Source organism: Neolamprologus brichardi, chromosome 3 (genome assembly GCF_056152115.1).
Source record: "Neolamprologus brichardi isolate AB-2024 chromosome 3, ASM5615211v1, whole genome shotgun sequence".
Taxonomy (NCBI): domain Eukaryota; kingdom Metazoa; phylum Chordata; class Actinopteri; order Cichliformes; family Cichlidae; genus Neolamprologus; species Neolamprologus brichardi.
The window spans coordinates 23,938,872-23,960,606 of NC_142106.1; positions in this window are offsets into that span (position 1 = coordinate 23,938,872).

Below are 21,735 nucleotides of genomic sequence, written 5' to 3' on the forward strand. Positions count from 1 at the left end.
CGAGCTGGACACAAACAGTTTGTGTGTTTGCTCATATTTGTTAAGCTGATAGAAACATTGCATTTGGCATTACCTGCTACTAAAAAATGTTACTGCCTTTATGGTCTGTGGGATACTCTCTTTTGTGCTGTTTTAGGTCCATATGTCAGTTGAGTGAGTAGCAGGTAGTGTCACTACGTCTGCTGTCTGTGCTTCTCATGTTGTATTTTTTTTTAATCTTTGATGGCTTTTTTCTTGCATCTTTCATTCCTATTAAATTTGCTGTTGCTCACTTCTGTCTTCCAATCCACTTTTGAACCAGTCAGATTTTGAGCTGTGCACAATGTCATTTATGTTGAGTTGTCAGCTCTACTACAATATACTGTTTTTGCTATCAGATGTAACTGAAAGCAGACACCTCCAGGCAGTTTATTTTCTTCTCTTTATGATACAGGCACACGGTCTCTGTGCAAGTGAAGTTTTTGCCATTATGGCTCAAAATTGCAAACTGACACTCGGTCTTCATAAAAGTATTGCTGGTCTTTATGTGTTAAAAAAGGTAATGAAATTACATTTTAAAAAATGTATGTTTGTGGTGTGATGTGCATGTAGGAACCTGTTATGTTGTAAAGTGTTTGGATGTAGTTGGGAAAAGAGAGAATATTTTATTGCATTAAATCCCTGATCCCATCAGCTGATTGCACCACTCAGTAAAACCGGCCAGAAAGGAAAAATCAGAGTTTCTGACCCGAGCTTGTCGGTCTAGTGACTCAAACAGGCTCTCCTCCACACACTTTATAAAGTGCTTCACAAACCCGAACATTACAGCTAACAGCTGGATTTTCGGTGCAGTTAGCCAAACAACAAAGAAGAGACTGAGAGTTAAAGTGGACAATATGTCCTTGGCTTAACATATAAAACTCATTGTTGCAGCCAGGGACAGCACAAAGCTGACCCCCTTACACTGCTTTTTAGTTGTAGTCCCATTGTTTTCCACTGAGTTATCATTTCAGTCACTTGTTTGCTAACATAAGCTAATGTATGTCTATTAACTGCAACCAACCAACCCAGTGACATCATGTACTCGGACAAGATGGCACTAAACATGTTCTAAAAACTTTATGGACTTCTTTCTTAAATTCAGCTTCACATACAGTGTTACATCTATGTTAGTTTTTAATAGCAGGGCTCTGTGGTGTAAGTTAGCCTTTATACATGTAGTGTTTCATGAGCACTTTAATCCTACTGGGTCTTGGTAGTTCCTTGAAATTTAGCCAATTTATCTCCTTTCCTCCTCCTTTTAAGCCAGCTTTTTATCTAATTAGCTGGCACTTACTAACAGAAGAGCTGGCTTTCTCAGGTAACCCTTTCTCTAATGTTAACCGTATGAAACTGAACATTTCGAGCATGTGAAAGGTAAATTTTTGGGTCAAAGAAAATACTTGTACATATGCTGACTTCATTATTTTAGACTTTGGCAGTGTGTAATGTGAGCATTCAACATTGTAACATTATTACATGACAGAAAATAAGAAAAAAAGCACAATGGTTTCCCATTAATCCTCATGAATATTCATATTTTCCAAAAATAACGTTCCCCCATCAACCCCCTCGCTTTGAATCTGACTGCACTCTTGGGCTTCTTAATAAATGTGCTTTGACATATGCCTGATGAGTGAATGAAAATATGATTCAAAAAATACATGTAGGATGGAAAAAAAATAGTAGACTCAAACTTGCAAGCTCAAAGATATTTCACAAACCCTCGCTCGTTTATATGCCACCTTGTTGCCAATTTATAACTCGCACTGAAAGGGTGCGCATGTGTGTGTCTATTCACAGAGGAGGTTAAACAGTAGGGGAGCCTTTTATATCAAAGTCTAAGAGCCCGGTCTGGCTCTGCTAGGTACAATCACTCCCGCATGACCCCGTGTGTGTGTAACAGTGCTTAAATCGTTCCAGTATGATCATAACAATGTCATCAGAAACTTGGGAGAGCTGGAGAGCAGCGAACACAATGTTCCACGAGTGCGTGTGGATCCAAATGTCTGTCTGTTTGCAGGCGTACGTGCCTGCACAGCCATGTTTTCTGTTGTGTTTGTGTGTGATGGATGTGTGAATGTATGTGTTTGTGTAAATGCATTTTTTCTCTCCTTTCACCCATGTGCATATGAGTGTTTAAGAGAGAACGAGAGTGCTTGTATAAGAGGCAGCATCCAGAATGAACAACACTGCTGTTTCCGTGGTCAGCGTGCAAAGAAAAGAAAGCTAGAGTCAGGATTATGGAAATTTCAGAAGCCGGAATTCCTCGGTTTGCTTCCAAACATCATTCACTCTTAGCAAGGTCAAGTCTATAAAACACAGGCGTACACATAAACACGCACATGCAGACAAAAGGGTAGTCAGTGTAACGCTGGTGAACCGTGTCAGTATAAATCTGATAGTCCCAACATAATACAAAAACGGCCACAAAAATGTCAACAGTCTACTTAACCCCCTGGAACGGATGTGAGGGGGAACGGCGGAGAGAGCAAGCGAAAAGAAAATGTACCAATGGATAAACAGAGACGGAAAGAATAACTACAAGGTGGCCAGAGATAACGGAGAGCTGCAGTGAAGCAAAATGACAGAGAAAAAAAGAAAATGATGGAACAGTTTTAGGTCACTGCAATGACTAGAACGGCCACTGCTGCACGTTCACTTCCTGTTTGTGTGTCACAGTTAACTCTAAAGCATCTTCTTACGTGGGGTCAGAGTAGACTTTAAGCTTTGTTTCCATTCAGAAAAGTTTGTCATTGGAAGCACTGACAAAGTTGGACCAAACCTAATAGTCACAAAGTGCATGTTCCTTTTGGCCTAAATTCATACAAATAAAAGACAGAAATAGGTCTTTCCTCGTTTGAGGTCTGAGTAGGACTTTTTAAAGTCTTAATATCCACCAGGTTTCTGGTGATTTGGTTAGGGTTGTACTTTAGTTACACTAATGCAGACATTTTGGTACTGTTTTGAAATGATGATGATATGATGGTATCATAACATCTGATATGGATATGAAGAGGTGTTCCTGTCCACCAGGTTTGATTTCTCTACTCCTGTTTGTGGAAATGGTAAATGGACTGGTTCTTATATAGTGCTTTTCTGCCTGAGCACGCCAAGTGCTTTACACAAACTTGCCGCATTCACCCACTGATACGAACACTTTTTTTTCTATGTTTAAGTGCTTTCTATCAAACATTCACACACATTCAGCTCCAATGCAACTTGGTGTCACTATCTTGCCCTAAGGGTTTTTGGACTGGAGCAGCCATGGAACCTTCTGGTTAGATGACCTGCTCTAGTGATGGCGTGGCTGTAGCTCAGGAGGTAGGACTACAGCCGCTCCTTCGGCAGGAGGAGCTGGTGCCAAAGAAACAAACATACATAAATAGACAGAAATTTCATGTATGGTTGTAAAATGCTGATTGAGCACATTTGCAAGATACTACATTTAAGATATTTAAAAAACTCATACCAGTATTTTGACCTTACAGTTCTTTTTGTGGAAGCTTTTACAAGATAACATCAAACTGGTTGACTATTAAACTTAAGTCCCTGTCCACATATGAGGCGTGTAACTTCCTGTGCATGGATGTTGTGCATGTACCCATCTTAATGAATTTACCAAAGGCTCATATGTAAATATATCCCTTTACTCCCACACCAGTTGGTTCAATGTCTCAAATTTGAGATTCAGTTCAGTTCAGCTTTATTTAAAGAGGACATTTCATAACAACAGTTGCCTTAAGGTAAAGACCCACAATATTAGAAAAAAAACAACCCCATATGAGCAAGCACCTGATGACAGTAGGAAGGAAAAACTCCCTTTTAGCGAGAAGAAATGTGTTTCACCCACATATTCTGCACTGCAAAAGGTTATTTCACATTAATCTTCACTGATGGAACATAGGGCTTAACCATGTATTTCCATAAGAAAAAAATTAAAAACAGATCCTCCAACTTTGATGAGTCGGATAGTGTCCCAAAATCTCCCAGGAGGAGAGGAAGGAATTCATCTAGAAAAAAAGGTGCTTCAGCAGTTGGTTCAGGCTAACACCTTGATGAAGAGAAAGCTGGATTGGCCGATTACATGTTTCCTTCCTAGAAATAGAGGTCTTCAGTGTTAATCAAAATGTAGAATGTAGATGCAGACAGGCCATGTTCAGACATACCTAATGCAGCTGTTTATGTGTAATATTTAGGTAGGTTAAACTATTGAGGTTCACTTGCACAATCCAACAGTGTGCTAGAGTAGCAATTCAAGATTGCATTCTTGGTATTGTGAACAGGGAGGTTTCCACTGTTTTGCTCATCAGTCTCAAAACAGAGAATTAAAGCATTGTAAAGTTTTGTTTCATAGTATTACCTAGTTTACGTTTTTTTGGGGCATCAGTTAAGCTTTTAAACACACTGGTCCATTACTCAAACCATTAGTGGCATCTCCATACCAATGGACTTTCCATCAGCCAGCTAATCTTTCCTCGTTGCTTCCACGTGGACCTTTTGGCCTGAAACTTAACCCTCCCAATAACTTCTCACTCTGCCCCTCAAGCCCAACTAAACCCCCATTCTTGTCTGTCCAAGCCTGTAAACCGAGCTTTACTTTCACCCCCTCGTTTTGCCCTTCTGACATTAAACTCACCTTATTCCCTCTGTCCAACCCCAAATATCTCACCCTTTCCCTCCTCCCCACTAGCAGCTGTAACCCTAAACTTACCTTTAAACATTGTTACCCTTGCTTTTTCTACACGCACACACCTCAGCTGGTCTGACCTCGCCTCCTCTCCATTTTAACTCTCTCGTAACTTCACACAGAGCTGAACTTGTGCCCTGTACGTAGCCTCTCTCGCACACACTCACAGATGTGCACAAAGACATGAGCGAGGACACATAAATGCTTCCGATCTTGCCTTTTCTTTTGTGCTAAGTAAATCGATCTGCCCTCATAAAAATGTCTCATAGAAGAGCTGTTACACAACAGACAAGAACACGGGCAAAGGCAGCGTCTGAAATCAATCACTCTTTCACTGTTTGGGAAAACGTCTGCGGTGAGTGAGTCACTTGGTAAAATCACAAAGAAATATCACACTCTGATCAGGACATCCTTCAAACCTTTAAGACACACACCAAACCTTGTATATTTAGACTTTTTAATAACTTTGCTCAACACTGCTTCCTTAATGGGGTGGCTGTAGCTCAGGTGGTAGAGCAGGTCATCTACTGATCGGAAGGTTGGTGGTTCGATCCCTGGCTTCCCCAGTCTGCATGCCAAATATCCTTGGGCAAGATACTAACCCCAAATTGCTCTCCGATGCATCCATCGGAGTATGAATGTGTGTGTGAATGTTACCTTAGAAAGCACTTAGAAAAATGTGCTTGTGCAAATGGGTGTGAATGGGTGAATGTAAAAGTTGTGTACAGCGCTTTGAGTGCTCAGAAAGAGTAGAAAAGCGCTATATAAGAACCAGTCCATTTACCATTTAATCTATGTCAGAAAAGAATAGCAGACCAACAGACAATCTCTGTAATGATGGATTGGTAGAGTGTTGATGCTGACAAAACCCAAGAATCAATGGGAGGAAGTGGACAGCCATCCCTGATACTTAATCCCCAATCAAAGTTCCTCTAGAAGCACGTTTTCGGACTCTGCAGCTGTCTGTGTAACAGACCAAATTACCAAATTACCAAAAGGTAATTTGATTATTTTGTTTGAACATTAAAACATTAAACTTCATGAAATCTGGTAATTCTTTTGGTATACATTCAGTTTATGCCAGGCATATTTTCCTTAATGATTAAGTATCTGAAGAAACAAACCACTGATTTTATACATTTCAGTTGCATTATTTTTAAAAAGTCTGGTAACTTTTCCTCAGAATAAGTTTAAAGGTTTTAAACACATTTTCCTCCAATATGTGAATGCTAGGATTATCCTATAGATTTCAATCTAGGAATCTTTAAGTGCAATCTCCATACCCAAAACCAGAGTGGCAGCGATTTTGTTTCAAATGTCAGGACCATATTGCTTTTCACTACTGTGTATGAGCCCAAGTGTTACAATTAATTTGTAAGGTTGCTGAATAGTTGATATCTAAAACTGATTTACTGTGTTCTGATTGAAGTACACAAGGAAAAACAAAAATAAAATGCTGATGTTAAATAATTAAATACTATTCATGTTTGGAGGGTTAAGGAATAGTTAATATTTTAAAATCGTATGGCTAGCAATAGAGGTATTGCTAAGCAAATGAAAACAGATTGACACATGGAAGATGTAGGACATGGGGTTTAATTGTTCTCAATAAACGTTTATGTTGAAGGTCCCTTGTGGGCAGACATAAATGTCATCATATTGGCAGGAAGAAGATCACCAAAAACAGACAAAACTTCAGCAAACAGTGTGAGATCAGCCCACCCACAAAGTTGGTCATTGATGTGCTGCTTACTGGTCTGGATTACTCACTATCAAAAGTCTAAAAATACAGTAAAAACACTGAACATGCAGCCAGCATAAGTGATTCTTTTCTGAAGAATTAGTGTTTGGGAAACTTTGGGCCACTAGCTTCAGTGCACACAGTTTTTGGAATTATAGCTTAAGGCTACACATAAGCAATGCTGATGAAAGGCTGCAAGCCTAATATTGATAACTGAAAATTATGGGGGGGATCAAAGCAATGCAGCACATTAAAAAAGACAAGCTCAGTAGATGCAGAAACACTACATCATGAAACATCTTGAAATTGCTTTATGAAGCATGCAGGAAGACTTTGTGATAGCCAACACGAGAAGGTTGGTTTGAACTTTCTACAATATAACCAGAATTTTGTTTTGACTCGATTATTTAATCATTTACTTCTTTATTTTTTATATATATGTTACTTATCTACTGTTAAAAATATATAAAAATCTTAAAAACTTTCAAGCACAAGGGAAAGATTCCCAGCACCCCTTAAATAATCTCAATAAATTGATCCCATTTAACCTAGTCATGGACTAATCAATCTGATCTTTACTGAATATTTGACTTAAAATGAACTACAAAGTGTGTGAGAAGAGCACCTTGGCTCAATCGTGTTTTTAATAGTTTTATGAAACACATCTTTCTTTCTGATTTACTGGGAATATTTTCAATAGAAATGATTAGAATTTTTGTCTGTGTCTCACCTCGTCTGGATGTCTTAATTTTCTAAACAATTTATGCAGGACAAGCCGCTGCATCTTTTCATATGTCTTGAAAAACTGGGTCACACCTTGCTCTGCCTCTGCTCTTGTTTTCCATCTGCCTTCCTTCCAAATATTCTTCGAGACAAGAATTTTTTGGCTAGCACACTTACTTCAGATCACTTTCATTTCAACTTTTATCCCCCCCACCCCACCTCTTCCTCTGTGGTCACCGGGAGGTCATACACTCGCGAAACATCCGTTGGGTTTCTCTCCCAATTCACAACCGTCCACTCTCCAATATATTCTCACATTCTCTCCAGTTATCACATTCTCAGATGTTAGTCAAGAGGGCGAAAGGTCTTATGGATTCGAAGAATACCGAAGTTTTATGTGCACAAACACACACACAGCCGGCCTCTGGACACCGCTTGTTCTTCAGGTTGACCCTTGCCTCTCTCTTCAGGACTCACACCATGTAACCTCATCCTTACTGTCACAGCACATGCACACATGCGAGCAAACACACAGGAGGCAAAAACACAGATTTCTTCTAAACTAAAACACTAAAATAGAGCAGTATGTCCTACACACATACATGCACATACAGAGTGTGTGCTGACCTAGGAGTAACTCGGTGAAGTCAGCCAATAAAACACAGAGGAATCGTCGGCACGTAACTTGACATTCTAGTGGTTTATTTGGATAACCTCTTGCTGGGCTGAACCAACACACACACATACACCCACACTCTCACACTGCAGCACAGTATTTTACATTTACGACTCTCTCGATCCTGCTAGACCCCACCGCCTTGCTAGGCCCCCAACGATGCCCTCTCATCCACCCCGCCACACACACACACACACACACACGTATATTCAGTCTACAAACCCTCTGTTTTTCCAGTAATTATCTCCAAACTAAGCAGTTACCCAAACACTGTAACTACAGGCCAGAGTTATTGTGAAAGCTGTACTTTTTGTTTTGTTTTGTTTTTAGCCACGTTGCGGTGCAGTTTTTAGAGATGGCAGGTTATGAAACATCTTGAAAACTACTAGATGGGCAACCATGAAGTTCTGTACCAACAGTGGAGATTCCACGACTTTGGAGCTAAATGGAATTCTTCTGCCGTCCAAGACAAGTTCACGATTTTGAATTACCTGGCAACCAGTCAGTACAGTGATGTATAAAACAGCCTTTGGGTGTAAAAGAAATCTTTCATAAATATCTTCAATATGAACTTAATGATTATAAGAATATAAAAACAAGTTAGAATACAGAAATGCCTTCTTTTGAGTTTGAGATCATTTATTTGACCTTTGTTGTGGTCTGACCAATCAAAATTTGAAATCCCTTGTTTGGAAATTCATTTCTCCAGCCTGGCAGCTTTATCTTTGATATTCTTTGTCCAGTATATCCTCTATGCCTCATCTGTTTGTCCATTTATTCTAATATGGTCGTTTATTGGCTCCAGAACACTTGGTGGAGTCCAGAACCAGTGACTTGTGCTGCTGTTGGTGGTTGCATCCAAATATTCTGTGCTTTAAGATCTATGAAACTAAATGGCAAAACGGACTGGTAGGATTGGAAGGTATGATGAGCGTAACAAGCAGCTCTTTCTTTGCTGCAAAGCATCACCAAAACGAAAAAGTCAGAAATCATTGTTCCAACAGGCCAAGGTTGACCAAAACAGTCCTTTTAACGGCTTTCTTGGTGTGAGCTATCCCCGGCTACAAATGCGTTTTTGCAATTTTTGCACCACTGCATTGAACCAGTTCCTGCGTTTAGTTTCTACTTTAAATTTGAATGTTTATGAGTGATTTACATTTGGATTGTTCATCAACACTTCTCTGTCTTTTTCTTCTAGATAAATCACCATACGCATTTTTCCTAACTGTTACTCCTTAATTGATGACAAATACATAAGTGTTACCGCCAGCCCAGAAACTACAAAAAAAGCCCTAATTCTCTCTCTCTATCTCTCTTTTTTAATACCATGCACGTCTGCATGTGTGTGCGTGTGTGTGTGAGAGAGAACTCTTGTTCCCCCTGCTGTGAGTATCAGGTCTATATTTATGAGTCTCTGGGCTCCCACTGAAAACCAAATCTTCTTTAACTTTTAGCCCACTGTGACCCTCAGCTCAGTCTGGGTGTATGTATGGATAGGCTGTAGTGTGTGTACGTGTGAACACTGCGCCAATAGTGTCATCATTACCTCAGCCTGACCTCCGTGTGTGAGAGAGAACTGAGCAGAGGAGACTCGTTATCACCTCTTTACCTTACCGACTACTCTAAAGGGGACTACATTTCTTTACAATCGTTGTGTGCGTGTTTTTATTTAAGAACGGAGGATCTGGATTACCTTTACCTCTCACCTAATCCTGACCTTGACCCCTCGACAAAAGCTCTCTTTTGCATTATAAACCATTATAATGGCCGTGTTTTTCATTCTGTGCTTCAAAGGGCCACACTGAGGTTTTGGGGAAAGTGGCACATTAGTTATTTTGCAGACACAAAAATCATCCATGTGCGCCTCATAGATCACCCGCTACACCTCAACATACAACAGGACAACTCTAAATTGTGAGCCACATGACTGTCATTTCTAGGTAGCCAAATCTTCATGGCCCCAGCTTATATGCTAAAATCGTGTAAATCTGATACTTTGGGATAAATAAATCTGTCTTGTAGATTTGTATCTATCTTATTGATTTAAAGCAAGCATATGTAACTTCTGCAGAACTTCTGTGACCCCACCACAGGCACCAGTTATTAGAGAAGGCTTAAACACAGTAACACTGAACAATCGTAAAGTTATAAAAAAAATATCTGGTTAAAATATAAAAAAATTGGTTGATTTTTTTGCCATTCTTTACAGTGTATAGGCTTTGACTTCAAAATGTTTAAGTGTTTTTGTGCACAAAAACTTTTAATTTGTTATTAATCAGTGAGTGTAATAAACTGCAGCACAAGTTTGCCAAAATTAGCTTACATTAGCTAACTGTATATATATATATATATATACATATACTTTACCAAGTGAGATTGCAGCATTAAAGCTAGCCCTTGTTTCTTATTTAGCAAATCCACTGCATTAGTACTGTCACTAAGTCAACACAGTGTTGTAAGTAAAGGGGCTTTAGTGGATCTTAAATCAAGAGGATTTCATTTGATAATTCAACAAACTGTTCAAGATGAGTTTAGGTAACCTAAGCTAAGTATGGCGACTTCCTGGCAACCTCAACCTCTAGCTGTTAGGGGGAAAACCAAGTGGGGAAGTGGGTATTGGAGTCTCCTGAAATTGGTCACAAGGAGGGTACTGCGCTGAAAACCTGTGATTGCTTTGGCAGCTAACAGAGTGCCAAGTGGAAAATGTTAAACTGAAAAAGTAAAAGCTAGGCCTCACCATTCCAATCAACACATTTGTAAAAGGGGGTGAGTGGAGGGTTTTCCAGTTTGTGTGTTAGGCTTTTTACAATTTCACTCCCACTTGGTGATTCATTTCCTAAGGACCAAAGCAGCTGCAAGCATTGTATACCTCTTTGCAACCAGTTTCACAGTAGCAACTACCAGAAACCACTCACCAACCATTTTTCCTTAACAGTGGCTGACCAGTGGTCGCCATCTGGTCTCTAGGCCCATCTGACTGGGACTTTAGTTAACTGAATTAAAATAAATTCTAGCATTTAAGAGGAAAAAACTAACTGAAACAATACAGCATACATACAAAACTAACTAAAATAAAAATGTTCGTTTGTTGCACCAATTACATAACACAGAAAAAAAATACTAAAAGTAATAAGAAATGTAAAAAACAAACAAACTAACTAACTAACAACAATAAAACAGACTGAAATGAGGATAAAAGTGCTCTTGAAACTAAACTGAAACTAAAAGATTTAAAACTAAATCTAATACTGAAATCAATATATGCCGTTAACCATAAATCCATTTGGGTTATCTATCCAAAGGCTATTAGCTTTGTGGCCTTACCCGTACCACACTGGTGCATCTTAATGGCTCTCTGCACAGTGTGGCAAAGATACATTATGAAGTACAGTTTCACGCAAGTCACATCAGCGAATGACTGAAAAGCTACTATCAACTCGTAAATATGGGGAAAAAAAAACATGATTATTCCTACAAATAAGCAAAATATTGACATCTGTGAGGTGAAAGTCAATTGTAACTTTAAAAACTGAGCAATGAATACCAGACGACATTTTCACAAATACAGTTTTAGGAATAAAGACCTTTACCTTAAGTCACACAGTCAAATATTCAGCCCAGCCTTGACTGGGGTTCCTCTGGTGATGTGGTTAATGTTACTGTCTCCACCCTGGTCTTATATTGGTTTCAGCTGTAGTTTAATAATGGACAGTCAGACCACAGAGATTTCACAGATATCCCAGCATGGCCAGCTTCTACCTTTAGACCTTCATGTGTGTATGCTGGTGAATTTGTGCATGTGTTTTTATGTATTTTCATCCGTTTCTATGTCATTAGCAAACTGCAGTTATTCTGCATGCTTCACAAACTAATGTGATCAGTGGCCATTTCATTGCGTCCATGTGTTTGGGTAGCATCTTTTTAAACATCTCTAATATAGGCTGACCAGGGATGCTCCACAGACAAACCCACTGTGTCATCTTCTCTTTCTGGTGGTGAAAAGCAGGCAATCCTTTGCACACGATGTATACGCTTAATGTCTTAAACTCGCTGCATTTTGGCAGAAGGTAGTTTTCTGGAATGTGGAGCACTTTGATGAAGAAGAGAATTAGTTTCTCATGTATCCCTCTGGTCTGTCTGTTGCAGGATTAATTTCATCACGAGGTCAATGGGCAAAGGAAGGGGCTTTAATGTCCTCTTCCAGGACACAGTGAGGAAGGTAATAGGCGATTTGAGAGGTTAGCTTTATTTGTGCCAGCCCATCCTGCTATTAAAGGTAAATGTAAATCTAACCTTTGGACATTAGGTATTATAGTACTGGTTAATTTTAATGGTTAAGGCAATCATTGTATCTTACATGAATGAATATACTCTTATAAAGCATGTCTTTTTTACCGTTAAGGATTGAAGGAGATTCTGAGAAAGCAGAGTAAAATGTATTAGCAAGGCACTGTTTTTAATAATAATTGTGCAGGCACCAGATCCACTGTGATTATTTAGCAATTGTCATGACATTATCAAATATAATATCCATGCTACTCTGGACAATTTCTGACTGTTTTCATATCAATGCTGTGTGGTGTCAAAGAATAGAGAAGGAATATTTGAAATACATTTTCCTGGCTGGCTTCGTCATTAGCCTGTTCTAGGTTCAAATCCTCATCCAGTTGGCAAATGCGAAAAAGAACTGAGGCTCCACTGAGACATAAAAGTTGTCCAAATTTTTTCAACTCCCAAACAAGAAGAAGATAAATGTGGCTGTTCTGGCAAGTGTTAGAATAAAGGTTAATGTTGAGGCCTCCGTGAAAAAGAGGATTTTCAAGATGAAGGGGAGTTTGAAGTTATCAGCCCATGTTAATCTGTGTTTTTTGAGAGATATTTATTTATGAAATATCTTTCATAAATAAACAAAAACACACAGCACTGCTATAACTCTGTATGGAATAAAAAAACGGAAAGCTAAATACAAGTGATGGGCTGTAGTAAAGTTGTGCTAGTTCACATGTAATAATCTGCTACCTCATGGCTGGCTACTATTTTTAGTCTAACATAAACATGTGAAGTATCTCTGATTGGATTAAGGCAAACAAAAAAAGTCACTTATGGGAATAGCGTATTTGAAGAGTTTCAGTCAGGCTTTAGAGTGCATAATGGCACAGAAACACGACTAGTGAAGGTTACAAATGATTCTCTTGCCTTCTGACTGTGGCCCTGTCTATGTGCTTGTCCTGCTGAACCTCATTATTCAACACCGCTGACCACTATTTGATAGTGCAGAGATTAGAACACACTGCTGGTATTAAAGGAACTGAGCTGCAGTGGTTTGAATCATATCTATTTAATAGTTTTCTTCACACACTAAAGTTATTTATGGAGTTCCACAGGGTTCTGTGCTGGGACCAATACTATTTACATCATATATTCTTTCCTGAGGCCATATTGTCAGAGTACACTCTATCCATTTTCAGAATAACAACTAAATATTTCGGGGTGGGGTGGGGGTTGTGTCTATTAAAACAAGTAAGTGGTAAATGGTAAATGGCCTGTAATTGTATAGCGCTTTACTAGTCCCTAAGGACCCCAAAGCGCTCTACACATCCAGTCATCCACTCATTCACACACACATTCACACACTGGTTTTAAAACAAGTGACAAACATGTTAACAAAAACTGGACCCCAAAACAACACTGTTCATTTGTCGTTAAACAAGCTGAAGATCAGCGGCTAGTTTAGATTCAATGAGAAAGCCTACCAGCAGTGATCAAGAATAAGGATGACTTGAATCCAGTGCTTCATTAATTGAACAACTAAGATAATAATAATGTCCAAAAAACATTTCCCTGTTAGACCGTGTTGGAGATGTAGCCTGTGGATGCCAGACTTTAAATATGTGGTGTCTTTTCAGGTTTTTCACATCCAAACCTAACTACATTTAGTTAGGTCCAGTTGGTATGTGAATGCAGGACATGCACAGAATTAATATTTACATTCAAGGGTTTCAAACTAACCGCAAAGACTCTCATAAGTTACCAACCCTGGATTTTCAGTGGTTGTTTGAAACAATATGAGAAAAAGGAATAATAAAAAACAACTCAACTCTACTGGAAATTTAGTAATAAATCACACAAACTCAATGTGAATGTGATGCTAATTGAAACATTAGGAGTAAAGTTCTGCAGGAGGGAAAACTCAAACCACTCATTTTCCATCTCTCTGCTCTGCTAAATCCAGTTGGTCAATGTGGCATGCAGCTGAAATAAAAAAGCCCTGCACTGACCGTTCTCTTACCTCGCAGTAACGACTGTTATTGTTCCTCAACTGGCAAAAACTTGCAAGCTCACATTCTCAGGGAAAGCATTTGAAAAATTTCACCCACCTGTGTTTCCTTAAGGATGTCTTGGTGAGGTGAGGGCGCTTTTGAAACAGAGCCATGAAAGCTATTTACTGGTCCCGGCATGGATACACAGGCTGGCAGCTTTGTGTCCATGTGTGTATTACAGTGTGTATGTGTTAATGTGTAGACTTATTTTTATAAACAATGCTGTTTTATAGACACATGGACATGATCAGGTAAGCAAAAAAAAAAAAAAAAAAAGAACACCATTACAAACACCAGGAGGAACGTGTGTGTTCACATGTGTGCAACGATCCTATAAAGCCATAATGAGGTTCATCAAATCTGCGAAGGCGTCAAGAAACAAGCCTCTTCACACGCAAATAGAAGAAAGGTAAGTGAAGCATGGAAGGATACAGCATGGCTTGATTTCATCTCCACTGTTATTGCATCTTATCCACGGCATGCTGAGATGTTTTTGGATGTGTGCTGCTTTTTTTAATCTTTTTTTTGTTTTTATATTTAGCCCTCTTAATGACTTTAATGGTTACAAAAATGGTTACACTGACTCATCTCGTGATGCCATCTTGGTCTTGCATGAAAGCACAGCCCAGTTCACCTTCAGTTGATATCTCTTGAAGACATTGCACACATACTTTAAACATGAAGTCAGAGCAGTTGTTTCTTCTTTTGCTTTAAGTAATTCTGGAATTTTGCGCACTATTATCAAACACAGGAATTTGCATCAAGAACATTTAAAGGGCCAAAAATAGAGAGAGGAGTGTAGCTTTTTAAGTAGAGGACAGATTTCCATTTTTAGGCAAGAGACCATAGTACCAGTAAGTGTTTGTTAGAAGGTAATAAAGGCAGCATATTGACTGTGGTAAAAAAGCACAGTCAGACATTTGCTCATACCAGACAAAAATAAAATGAGCACAGTAAAACTTTTAAAGAATAGCAATAAAGCCTTATCTAAAACTACGGAAGAGAAAGAGTAGAAACACTAACAAGTCTGGAAATAGCATGAAACAAGTTAGTAAAAGTAAAAGACAGGTTAAGGACAGAAGAAGTGTGACAAAGAGAATGAATCTACGAGTTAAATGGTAAGCTAAGTCGATAAAACTGAAGAAGAAAAACGAGATCAAGGCGAAAGAAGACAAAGCAGAGATTTAGAGATGGGACTAAAACAAGGTTTTCTTTCCAAATTTGAAAGGTTTCTTTTCCTTGATTCCCCGTGATGATGCTAAATCTTCTATTACACATTATACTGCCAGCAGTGTATGCAGTGTGCATAATTTTATTATGTACTTTCTTTTGCTTGGCTTGAGTGGAATATTTCTCTAATGAGTTTTTTTTTCTGACTCTGAACCAGAAGACAAAACACTCACACGCTAATAGACAAGCATATGGAAATGAAATCGAGCAGGAGACAGGGCTTGCAGAAAGTATTCACACAGTGTTCACTTATACTTTGAGTTCTCCTTGCACCTTTGTTTGTACATAAATCAAAATGCATGTGAATAAACACTCATCCACATATAAAACTGCGTTCTCAGGCTTGATGCCTCCCACTTTGCAAACAAACACAAAAAACTTGCATTCCCTGGCAGGCAAAATACTGAAAAACAAAATCTCCAACAAAAAAATTGTAGAAAACATCTCCGTGTGTGACCTCTCACACCTCCCCTAAGTGACTTCAAGCCTGTTGACATGGTGTACGTGTGCACGGTGTTCACAGGTAGAGGAAAACATGCATGCTTGTGCTTGTACGTTTGTGCTCCACGGAATATCAGCACCAAAAACACCATCAATGCCACAACCAAAACATTCAGGTTTAACAATAATTCCAGGAAGACATCAAAGGTTATGACCTCCATCGCCTCCCTCCATCTCTGGTCTCTGTGTGCAGAATCATCAGATATCATCTCTCCTCTTTTATCACTCTGGTTTTATTGTGAACGGCTGCAGATTCACCTGCGTGACAACATGTACATTCAGCCTCCACAACCTTTTGGCCTTTACTTCACCCCGACAGCCCCAAGAATTCAGTACTTCAGTTTATGAACTTTAAACACTGTAAAATGGACTTTATGCATCTTCTAAATTTGTGAAATGGTGAGAGAAGTGATGCAACCTTCACCTGTGGTTGTCTTGAGGTATAACACTCAAGTAGCCAAAACTATTTACTAGACAATATTTTAAGATTTTATCTCACAATCATCTCATGTGACGTTCAATTCAAGGAATCCAAGGAATGGACAGCAAACAGGCTTCCTGTAAAGAGAATGACACAAATACAGATATAATTTCTTATGCCCCAAATTGCTTTTAAATTGCATGGTCCACTGCACATGCTCAGTTATGTTTTAGATCTGTTGCCTCGTGGTTTGTGGAAATTAATTGTAATTAAAAGCCATATACCAAATTACACTTTTTTGGATTTTTGTCCACTTATTTGGTTAGATTGGTCTCAAAAAGGTTGCGCAGGCCCAATTCTTCCAGCTGAAATACATTTGTTTCAAAGTTTTAAGCAGCTGGGGATTAAACCGGCAAGGACTCTGCTTTTGACTGCCACCCAACCCACAATGCACCAGACCTTTATGGCTCGTCCATGATTGTGACGACTCACCCAATACCAATCTGCCTGGACTCTGGACTACCAAGGGCAAATTGCTCATGACAACACAACTGCTGGGACCACTAGGGATCCTCCACAATAATAAAGAGGTAATTAATAGAGGACACAGGACACGCTGGAAGGATTGTGTCTCCACTGGCCTGGGAATGCTTTGGTGTCCCTCTACAGAAAATAGCTAGAGGCTGGGGAGAGAGAGGCTTGGGTATTTCTACTAATACTGCAGTCCGAACAACCTGGATCCAGTAAAGTAGCAGAAAATGGCTTGCTGGATTGTACAAAATCACAAAGACAAATTAACAAAAATAGAGTTAAGTAATATATATATGAACGGGATCCTAAAAAAAATTGCTTGACCTGGCATGAGTAAAAATTTCTCCTAGGTTTTGGGGAGTTTTGCATCTGCGGTCTGCATGCCATTTCGAATTATTAACGTTATTAACGTTTACCTTCTGACCCTGTTCACAAGTTTGTTACTGTAGGTCTTAAATTGTGATAAAGAAACACATTTTCCAGGCATGTAAAGCAACTCAGTTTTGTTATGGTGGTCTGTGACAAAAGTGATTTGTGACTACACTGCTGCAACTTGCTGCTTTTAAATGGTATTGATTACACTGGTAATTACTAAGCTTTAAAAAGTCCTGTAGGCAGACTTTAGATCATCAGACAGAACAAGTCTCCCAACTTTAGCTTTATATAAAATGTATCATGGATTTGATTGACTCTATCACCCTCAACATGGTACGCAATAGGCTCTTTTTCTAAAACACCAAATAAGTCCTTTATTGACCTGAAACAGTAATTACATATGCTCTGTGCAGACTGAGGATCTGGCTCAGGCTCTCACTCGTAATCAAATAACACAATCCAGCAGTTCAAAGTTGATTTAATTTATCTTTAGGGCATTTTAGGGTCATAAAAGCACGAAGACCATTTTGAAGTTAGCGACCTGTTACGTCTTTTGTGGGCTCGGCAACCACTTGTTTGCACCAGAGTCACAGTCATAAATATCTGAGGAAACAAAATGACTGTCTGGATTTCAACACAGCTTTGTGTTCTTCACTGATTCCATCTGCTTGTTTGCTTCAGATTTCTTTGACTGATATAAGTGGGCACAATCTGTTTTATAAGCAGTAAACATCTTTTTTATTTAGTCTACAAGCTTGATGTAGTTAAGAGACGCTTTGTTACTATGAGGCTTCAGTAAGACGTTGTCGTCAGTGCTGGAAGTTTATTTTAGGGTTGTCTGTTTTCTGATCTGGATCAGATCACCACGGCATTCTTCAAAGATAATCTGAGTTCGTAGCGCTGGTATGTGCGCCTCTGTGCATTTAGGGGTTGTCTTCAGCAGCATACACCCTCAACAGTAAGAACACGTTGGGTTGCTAAGTTTGAGAAAATGCTGTATGTAAATTAAACAAGATATGATTACCTCATATATGTGGTAGTTTTTAAAGAATTTATAAGATTTTGAACAATTTTAAAAGTACATCATTTTCTCATCAACTGGAAAAAAAAACCCCAGGATAAAATGACTGTGATATCTGTTACACCTGTTGCCTCCAGTTTTGTAGACTAACTTCTTGATTTTGGGGTAACCCAGATTAATATTTAGTTCTAGGTGCAGTCTTTTAAAAGTTTTAACCATTCATTTAGCCGATTTACTAAGCAGGACAAATTAGTGCACGGCAAAAGTTGAGAACTGATATGGTTGAATACAAGAGCGAAGTCTTCTGTCAGAAACTAACGGGGACTTTGTGGGATCATTGAATTGCAGCAGCTGTTCTCCATAATATTAACTGTTAAAATCACTGGTACGATTTTTTTCAGTGATGTTAGGCGGCATGTATTTATCAAAGTCAGTGGAATGACTGACCCAAAGGCACCTGTGGGTAATTAAGCAATTTTAGCAAAATGCTAAACAAAATTTAGTGATACCTGAACATCATATTGCAAGATTCAGGCATTATTCCAACTCACTTTTCCTGTTTTCTATTGGTTGACACAGGCACTCTACCTGTGTCGACCAGGACACACTCGGGAAAAACATTCACTTCCTACGATAATAAAAGTTTTAAAAAAAATATACATATACAGGCCATTATTCCATGTGAGGACTTTAATGCTTAAAATAATGCTTTTTTTTAAATAGCTTTAATGAATTTGCAAGACATTGTCTATTGTAAACTCAGAGGTTTGATTCATTTAAATACTCTTCCTCCTAAATGCTGGAGTTGGATACAGGATGCTTGTTCCGCTTCCATCTGTCAATATGTTTAAAATTACAATGATCTGAAGGTGACAGATCTACTCACTGATGCCATTGTGTACCATAGTAATCACAGGGGAAACTTGCACTCGCATTTGTCACATGGCTGAAAGTCTGGACCCAGAAGCAGACTCCATAGACAGACTGGTTTGCAGGTCAACAAAAACTCAAATTCAGGGAAGCAATTGATGTGTGATTGGAGCGAGAGTCTCAGGTGTTGAATCCACTGGAAACAGAGGGAAAGGGGAGTTCATTCAAAGGAATAAGTTGTATGTGGTGGGTTGTGGGATGGTGAATACTTACTTGCAAAATGAAGGGAACTGGAGCCCTGAGGAGGGTGGCTGAGTGAGTGTCCAGGTTGTTTTCTGAGTGAACTGGATACAGCGGAAAAACACGCCACACACCAGACACTCGCTCGGACCGCTCGTGACAGCATTGCCTGACAAGTGCCTTACATTGTTACATTCACATTCACTGAAGTGGCCCAAATTACTCTAATTATCTATTTTTTAAAAATATACAAGCATATATGTTCTTAAAGTCTGGCTGTAGAGGTACTGTAAAAATAGTCTGCATTGAGATTCATGTGGTTTGATGTCTGTCTCCACTAACGCTGCCCTTCATCATCATTGCTCTGTAACGGCGCCTCTCCGACTGGCAAAAATGAACACCGAGAATAGAATCAAAAATGATGTGAGTCAAGAAACCTATTTGATGATTTGAGCTGATTTGAGACTTTTGCTATTCTTGTGCAACACACTCTTGTTAAACTTTAACACACATGGAAGTTTAGCACCTCAATGTGCAAACATTTGAGGTTACACTCAGAATTTATGTAAAAAAAACCTTGAAACCATCTGACATACCAGTTGAGTTGGTTTCTAAAATATTATCTTAATTAAAATCAAGAGCTGCTGTTCACTAAACCTTTTCAGCATAATATGGGTTATCTAGAAAGTGTCCTGCTGTTCAGTGCACACATTCTTAACCTTACCAGAACACTAATATCTATAATTATGAGAGCAATCAGAGTCTTAGGGCATCTATTCTTCTCAGTCCTCTGAAAAAGGGTCTTTAGACCTTTTTTCCCCCTTCCAAATAAAAGTCAGAAAAAATGGGCTTACTCAAGCTGTTTTATTCCTCCCCATTTTTAAAACTTGCTATATTAACCCCATATATTTTCCATCTGTCATCCATTCTGCACATATATCACTTTTTTCATCTTTATTCTTACAAAGCAACCTGCATGCGAACTCTCTGCTGGCACAGAAATGATTCAGGTGTTTTTCCACAGTATGTGTGTATGTACGTGATATGATAGTATCACACAGTATGACCGGTGCAGAAGTGCGTGGAGCCATATGTTAAAAAATGTACACTGCAATACGGTGCTGCTTGTTTGCAACAGTGTGGGAATGCTTGAGTGTGTGTGTGTGTGTGTGTGTGTGTGAAAAAGGGAAAGAGTCAGGTGTCAAGTTTAGCCCCTGATCGACCCAACCTGGGAATGATCTAGCCTCAGCGGGGGAAGCCAAAACTGCTCCTCTATGTTTGTATGTTTGAAGGTGTGTCATGTGTTGTATTTATGTGTGTGTGTGTGTATTTTCCAAAGGTGTGTTGCATGCATGTGTGCGTAACCCAGGGATGACTCACAAACCATCTGGAGGCCAGATGCAGGTTAGAAAACTACTCTCTCCTCTCTCCTTGCCTGCCTCCAGCTGCTGTTAGTTCCCTTAGTTAACCCATGAACTTTAACCTCTACACCGCAGAATAGGTGCGTGTGTGTGTGTATATGTGTTTCTTCCTCATAGAGTAAACGGTGAGGTCGTAACCTTTCTAAAAAGTCATGAACTCTCTCTTTGTGACCTCTGGAGTTCAAGTTCACTAATTGGCCTTGTTCCCATTTTAAGAGAATCCATTTTTTTCACACTCATTTTTTCCTGCCTAAACTTCCTGCCACCTCATACAGTGATTAAGTCGAGAGAAAATGTGTCACAGACTTTTTTTTTCTGAGACTCATAAAAACTTTGCCAAAATTACATTTTTTGTACTTTATTCACCTCGTATATAAAACACATGTCACATAAAACTCCTAAATGTGAAAATAGTTAACTAGAGAAAGAAAATGATTACTTTAGAAAACTAAGGACGCTTATCTTTCTCTGATGCCGTCTTCCACGCAAACACAAATTTAAGTACCATAGTGCAGGTGCTATACTTTTAAGGAGAAGCCAAATGCAATTATGCATGAATGTCTTTTAAAATGGGAGGTGCCGCCGCAGTTAAAATAATCACAAATTGCTGGATTTCCAAGCAATCTTCCATCTGTTCAGTTTATTACAAATGCCAGATGTGCAACAAAATACAGAGATAGGGGTATGATAGAACAAGGTAAAGTACCCTTGATTTATTCCAGTAAAGAAAGTCATTCTCTGCATTTAATGCTTTAAGTGCTTTGGTAAATGGGTGACTGACAGGGGGATTAAATTAATCTGTTTTTCACAGCAGACGAAAATGGCTCTCGTGGAGGAAACCTGGTTCTTGGAATTAGAGGCAAGTTCAGTATCCACAGGATATCTTTCAGTTATCTGTCTTCACTTAGCCTGACATCAGCAATCAGGGTCAACGATGAAACAAAGGATCCTATCAGC